The sequence below is a fragment of the Amborella trichopoda genome, chromosome 10 (assembly GCF_054954075.1).
Source record: "Amborella trichopoda isolate Santa Cruz 75 chromosome 10, AtrichopodaSantaCruz75HAP2 v2.0, whole genome shotgun sequence".
NCBI lineage: Eukaryota > Viridiplantae > Streptophyta > Magnoliopsida > Amborellales > Amborellaceae > Amborella > Amborella trichopoda.
The window spans coordinates 27,125,864-27,132,756 of record NC_142345.1 but is presented as its reverse complement, the minus strand read 5'-3'; the positions used below and the strand labels follow the sequence as shown (position 1 = coordinate 27,132,756).

Here is a 6,893-nt window from a genome sequence, read left to right as displayed (position 1 = left end):
TCGCTCTTCAAAGGTCAAAGACCACAACCTCCTTAACCTAAAACTCATACTACCATAAATATGTAGCCCCACATATATTAGAGTAGATGCCTTAACCAAATCTTTACTTCATTCTTTGGTAGGTTAATTTAGACAGAGAGGGAGAGAGCTTGCAAACTATTAAATTGAAACTTATTAACACAAAGACCTAAAACCTAAAGGTGGCAACCGGCTGGTCCCATAGGGCCGACCTAGGCCCAACCTTGGTCTAGTTAGACCTGGGCTAGGTTAAAACGGGTCGACAGCCCTAGTCTAGCCCTCTAGCCACAGTTTGTGGCCCAAACCCTGTTCTTTTTAGGGCCCGGCGGACTGGCCTAGTACCAGCCCTACTAAAACCTCTTTACTTTCGGGCTACTTCTGTGTTTAAGCGATCCACCCAAGCATTAGCAAGCATGTACGACGACCAAAACGGCTCCCAATTAGTATTACCACCCAAGCTATTGGTGTGAAAACAAATAATCTTTTGGTGGATTACTAAAAGGATACGGTTTTTATGCGACCATCCTGTATATTGTAGAATTGCACGTTTGGAAATAAATATATTTTTTAAATATAATTTGATCTTAATTTTTAAAAAATATATAATCTTTAATAATATGGATATATGAATATAAAAAAATTAAAATAAAAAAATAATTATTATTTTTAAAAAATATTTCAACCGTTAGTTGCAATTGTTTTTAGATGGATGGTTTATACTTCTGAACCGCATATTGTAGAACTGCGGTCTAATCTGCATGAAAGAGCCTTCCTTACTGAAAATGGGTGGCGCACCTAGCCCCAAAATTATACGGTGAGTCCGTACAACGTGCTCGGTCGAGAGCACACTATTCACTTACAGGTAGTACTCCAAAACCACCTACTTGTCTATGTGGGAAAGATTCCCCTCCTATAAAACCCCCTCCGCATCGATTACCGTGGAAACCCAAGAACTGCGAAGAAGGGGGGCCACTAAGTTACAGTAGAGAGAGAAAGAGTAACGAGAGGAGAGAGAAAGAGGGGCTATCACCACGTAGAAGAAGAGAGAGAAGCAACCAGTAAGAAGAAGAAGAGGAGAGAGAGTTTTTGAGAGATAAAGGGTGAGGCTCTACAGAGGAACAGGGATGAAAAAGAACAGAGGAACGAAGGTCCACCCCACCCCATGGCGCCCTCAAAACCCAGACCCACTGCGAGCCCTCCCATCAGCGATCTTAGCCCTAGCCTTAGCCCTGGGTCCAGAAGACCAAAAGGTCCTAGCCTACCTCTTGGCTCGCTCACCTGAACCGAACATCGAGCCCACCAAGCCACTGGGTCCACACCCTCCCCTCTTCGAGTGCTCCTGTTTCTCTTGCTACACCATCTACTGGGCTCGATGGGACTCATCCAAAGACAAGCACCTGATCCACGACATATTGGACGAGGTCGAGAGCTTGAGGGTCAAGAAGATGGCCAAACCCAAGGGTAGAGAGAGGAGAGAGAAGAAGGGTAAGGGAGGAGAGAGAGTGGTTAGAGAGGAGGAGGAGAGAGAAAGGGTATCGAGTTTGGGTTTAGAGAGAGAAAGTGATGAGGAAGATGGAGTAGAGAGTGGTGGGGGGAGGAGCTTGGTGAGGAGAGTGGGGGAGGGGGTGGTGGGCTTCGTGGGAATGAACTTGTGGGGGTTATGGAACCCCTCTGTGTGATATTACAGTAACTTTCTTTTGCTCAATTTTAGGGAGAGAGAGATTGTCTTTGCTCATTTTTAGAGAGAGAGATAGAGAGAGAGAGTTGCAGGAGATGTGGCCCTTCCAGAGGTATGTCCGCCCACTTTTTTTCTCTTTTTTTTTTTTTTTTTTTTTTTTTCTTCTCATTGATTATGTTTTTGTAAATATAGTAGCCAATGAGATGTTGCTGATAAAGGGGTTTGTCTTCATAAATGAAAAGTTGTTTCTGAGAGTTCTTGGAAATGGAGGATTGCTCTTTTCAATGAATCGGAAGAAGAGAATTGTATCTGTTTTTCATTCTTTCCTCTCTGTAATTTCAGTTCATTTGCTCCATTTACTTATGAACAACAGTTTCACGCGGGCTGGACCGCATTTGTACAATATGCAGTCTAGATGCATAAAGCATCCATCTTAAAGACGGGTGATTTATCTAAAAACAATAGTAACTAATGGGCCCAAATGTTTTCCTCGTAGAATCATTATTTTCATTTTCTAAAATATATATATATATATATATATATATATATATATATATATATATTTTCATGATCGGCATGTTAGAGACTACACGTCCTTAAAAATTAGGTACGTAAATCCATCTCAAAAATAGATTTTTGAAGAGTGGACTCGTTTCTACCTGGACCCATGGAAACCGTGTTTATTTCTTTTAGTTCGGCAGATGAGCAATCCAAAAACTAAAACAATTGGCCAAAGGGAGAGAGAGATGGATGAGAGAGAAAGCTAATGAATTGGTGGTCCATTTCCAAAGAAGGCATTTGGTCATTAGCTTCTTGCTTTATAATAAAAATTGTAATAATATGCTGGTAATTTCTCTCTTTCTAAAAGTCAACAAAGGGGAGCTACTGACTAAAACCTTAATTGAAATGACCATTTTAAAAAATTCCCAACAAATTTCTTGCTTAATAATTGAAATGACCGTTTTAAAAAAGAATCTGAAAAATGCTTGTCCTGTTTTATTTTTAAGATTAAAGAAAGGGAAGGAGATATTTATTTATTTTTAATATAATAATAAAAGGGGAATGTAGCATGCTTTGTGGAGAATCCACCGTGGAAATGTCCCTTATCGAGAATCCACCGGCCAACTTGGTTGACTGGTGGATATTGCAGCAGTACGAATCCCCCTATCGTTGGGAGTAGGTGGTCATGAGCAACTCCCGGTCTAACTTCTACTGCACGGTATTATTTGGACGGCGATACTCCCTAGGGAGTACTCTATGATGTGCCCAATTGAATATAGTGATGCTCTCTTACTAAAATGCGTATTTCTTTGGATGGGACTCTTCAAATTACTTAATTATAATATAACGGGCTAATTGTGATTACCAGCCAATTCGTTTCTTTTTGTGCCAAAACTAAGCTTTTTGTACCAATTGTCTCAAGGACGCTGTCAGCATGTTAGCCAAGCTTGCACATGTTGAAATGTGATGCCTCTTAAAAAATTATTTTTTGCACATGTTGAAATGTGATGCCTCTTAAAAAATTATTTTTTTAAATGGATTTTTTTGACATAATTTTAAAAGGCATATAATCTCTAATATGGAGATTATGAATATGAATAAATAAATAAATGAATTTTAAAAATTAAAAATAATAATTTTATTAGAAAAACATTTAGTCTGTTAGTTTCCATTGTTTCTAAATAGACAACCTACTTGCATCCATCTTAAAGATTGATGCTTTATGTTTTTGGACCGCATATGTAAAAATGCGGTCCGGCCTTTCATAAAACAATTTTTTTTATCTTAATGTTTATATTTTCTCATCAAAATTAGAAAATAAGTTGGATCGACCCTTTGGACCTTGGATCCATGTCTAACTTGGACCCTTTGTGTTGGGTCCCCACCTGTATGTGTAAAGTACATATAAACATACGGAAAAAGTTTATATAAGGTGTCAACTTTATATTATATAAGTAAGATGCATTTAAAAAATCTACTAGAGAAGGTTTGCTCTTATGCTGGAAAGCTCTCAAATCGATCATCTCGACCTTTGAGATTCATAGACATGAAAAAAAAGAGGATTTTTAGTAGTAAAAATATGTTATCTTCTAACACATTATCTGGACCCGTTCATTTTCAAGTTTATCAAATGTTTATATATCTACTTGATCGACACTATCTAGAATTTTGAATTTTGTAATCGGGGGCAACAATAAATTTTCATATCATCCCAAAGCTTTGCGACACTGAAACTGCATTTTCGACATAGTTTTGAGGTACATCTTACTTTAATAGTATAAGGTTGACACCTTATACAAACCTCACCCTAAATATATTATAAAATATAAAACATATTTTTTTTATATTTCTTTGTTTTTAGACCTAAGCCAGACTCAATAAGCAATCTTATAAGGATTTCTAAGGAGTGTGTGTTGTTACTTGTTCAGATGGTTTGCACGAGCACAACATTTTTAACTCTTGTTTTGCCATTTTTATTGAATAAAACTTTGCTCAAAAGGGCAAGGTAAAGTGAGATGTATTGTGTGGCATGGGATATTAATCTGAATTCTCTTGTTTAAAAATAAACCCCGTAAATTAGGATGACATTGTACGGAAATTCAACTACTCCTCTTATGGTTATTACATTCGGAAGCATCTACAAACAAAAATATAGTTTATTGTCATCAGATTCGTTTCGTTTCGGCCGAAGAGGTTGAAGTCTTCATAATTTTAGCCTAGATAAAAGCAAAGCGAAGCTCCAGTACATCTATTTAGCTTGCTTCGTGCTGCTTTCTTGCTTCATTCTTATTCATCCTCTTCACCTCTTTGACCAAAGCATAAAATTGTCTTTTTTTAATTATTTATTCATCTTAATTTTTTTTATAAATTCCAAATTCTTCTTTCGAATCAATTAAAGCACCGAAATACTTCAATTTTTTTTTTTTACAAAACTGAAGATGACTCTGAAGAAAATAATAAGGAGTATAGGCTATAGAGTATGTGACAGGCTTGTATTAAATTTTTCTTTTAATTCCAAATTCTTCCTTCAAATTGACTGAAGTACCGAATTATTTCAATTTTTTTTTTTGCGAAAAACAAGACCATTTATCTTTTCATGGAAGTCACAATCATTATTGTCCCTATAAATTTCAAAATGGGTGATTATATGAGTGTCATTAAATAGGTACAAAGTGCCAAAAAAAAAAAAAATCTCCTACTCATCACGAAACTATCCAATTTGACATCTAATAAGTGGGAAAGATGAAGACCTCCATGTGCAAAAGATAAAATGTGTGGTTTATGTAGAGCCGAGGCTCTAAGCAATCAAAATAAATCGTACTTTCAAACAATTAAAGTAAAATGCACCTTCAAATGGTATCAAGAAATCTGACTTCATTACTAAAAATATTTATGATAGTCTTAAAATATATTTTCATCTTTAATTATAAAATTTAGAACTTCAAGAAATAGTGTAGATCAAGCTAATATCTGAAAATTTGAAAATCGACATTCAAAAAATGAGTTACAAGATGCACTATTTCTAAAACTTAAAATCCATTTTTTTCTCATGTCCATACATCTTTATATCGAGATGATCAATTCGATGATATTTGAGCATCAAAACAACCTCTTTTAGTGAAATTTTTGAAGTGGGCTCTAATTTGATTATTTAGAGCCTCGGGGCTCTTTTTTCTTTCTTTTTCTTTTTTTTTTTCACCATACCTTGAAGAAGACTTTGAAGCATGGGCATTAATATTAGGGAAAAGTTTATACAAGGTTGCAACCTTAAAATGTAGAATAAAATATGCACCTCAAAAGTATATTGGAAATGGTGTTTTAATGTTGAAAAAACCCTCTTATCAATCATCTCGATATTGAGATGTATGAATATGAAAAAAAAAATGTTTGAGTCCTCGAAATAGTGCATCTTGCAACACATTATCTAAGCCGTCTATTTTCAAGATGTTCATATATTTATAGATCTATTGGATTTTAATGATTTTTTAATTTTAAAATTTTAATTTTTTTTAATAAGGTATGAAAATAGATTTTAAGTTAATATTAAGAATTTCGATAACAAAATTATATGTTATGATAAAATTTTAAGGCGCGCCTTAATTGGATTGCTTAAGGCTGCAACCTTATAGAAACGTCACCCTTAATATTAACATGGATAAGAAAGTAAGGAGCATAGGGTATGGAATTAATGTTGAGGCTCCTAATAAATGAAGAAAAATAAATGGGAAATGCACGAGGAGACGTGCAGGACTTTGTTCGAGTGTCGTTTTGGGGAAAAGCTGGTTGGATTGCATTGCGCGGACGGCGCTGGAATTTCTTGGGATTCGTGTAACCTTTTGTTTTATTCATCTCATTATCTTTCCTCTCTCTTTGCTAATATTTTATTTGGGTGTGGTTTGAATAGAGCCGTGGCTGTAAACAATCGAATTAGAGCCCACTTTCAAATAGTGTCGCGAAATGTAATTTCAATAGAAAGTTTTGTGATACTCTTAAATTATATTTTTAGTTTTATTTATAAAATTTAAAGCTTCAAAAATAGTGTATGTCGAACATATTTATGAAAACTTGAAAATCTTGAAATGCACTACAAGATGCACTATTTCTAAAATTTGAAATCTATTTTTTTCTTATGTCCATACATCTTGATGTCGAGATAGTAAATTTGATGATATTTGAGCATCAAAACAACCTATCAAAACAACCTCTTCTAGTAAAAGTTTTGAGATAGGCTCTAATTTAATTGTTTAGAGCCTAGGTACTATACAAACTTTTTCCCTTTTTATTTTCTCTTTTAAAAATATAAAAATAAATTTGGTAGTCGTTCCATAATATATATATATATATATATATATATATCCTATATTTTTAATTTACATATCTCACTATACCTAAAAATTGAAAATATTAGCTGTAAGCAAAAAAATCTTCATCTTTTAGACCATTTTCACCATAAATTTTTTACTCAAACAAACACTAAAATGACACTATATTCAAACTCCATCTCTCTCTTCGATTCTCAATGAGTTGACCAGCCAAGAGGTTCAGCTTGAGCTCGAACACGATACACCTTCTTATGTGTGATAGAGAGATAGAGTTTGGGTTTTAAAAAGAGATGGAGTTTTAGATAAAGAAAGATGGAGTTTGAGTTTTAAAAAGAGATATAGAGTTTTAAAAGAAGAGAGAAGATGATGTGAGA

At 34.6% G+C, this 6,893-nt stretch overlaps 1 long non-coding RNA gene across 1 annotated transcript; it reads left to right on the top strand.

The window, feature by feature from the left end:
* Positions 1-956: 956 nt before the first annotated feature.
* Positions 957-2,099, top strand: LOC110006425 (uncharacterized). Its single transcript, XR_002279386.2, has 2 exons — positions 957-1,808; positions 1,889-2,099. It is a non-coding gene; the product is annotated as an uncharacterized LOC110006425 (long non-coding RNA).
* The last annotated feature ends 4,794 nt before the right edge of the window (positions 2,100-6,893 follow it).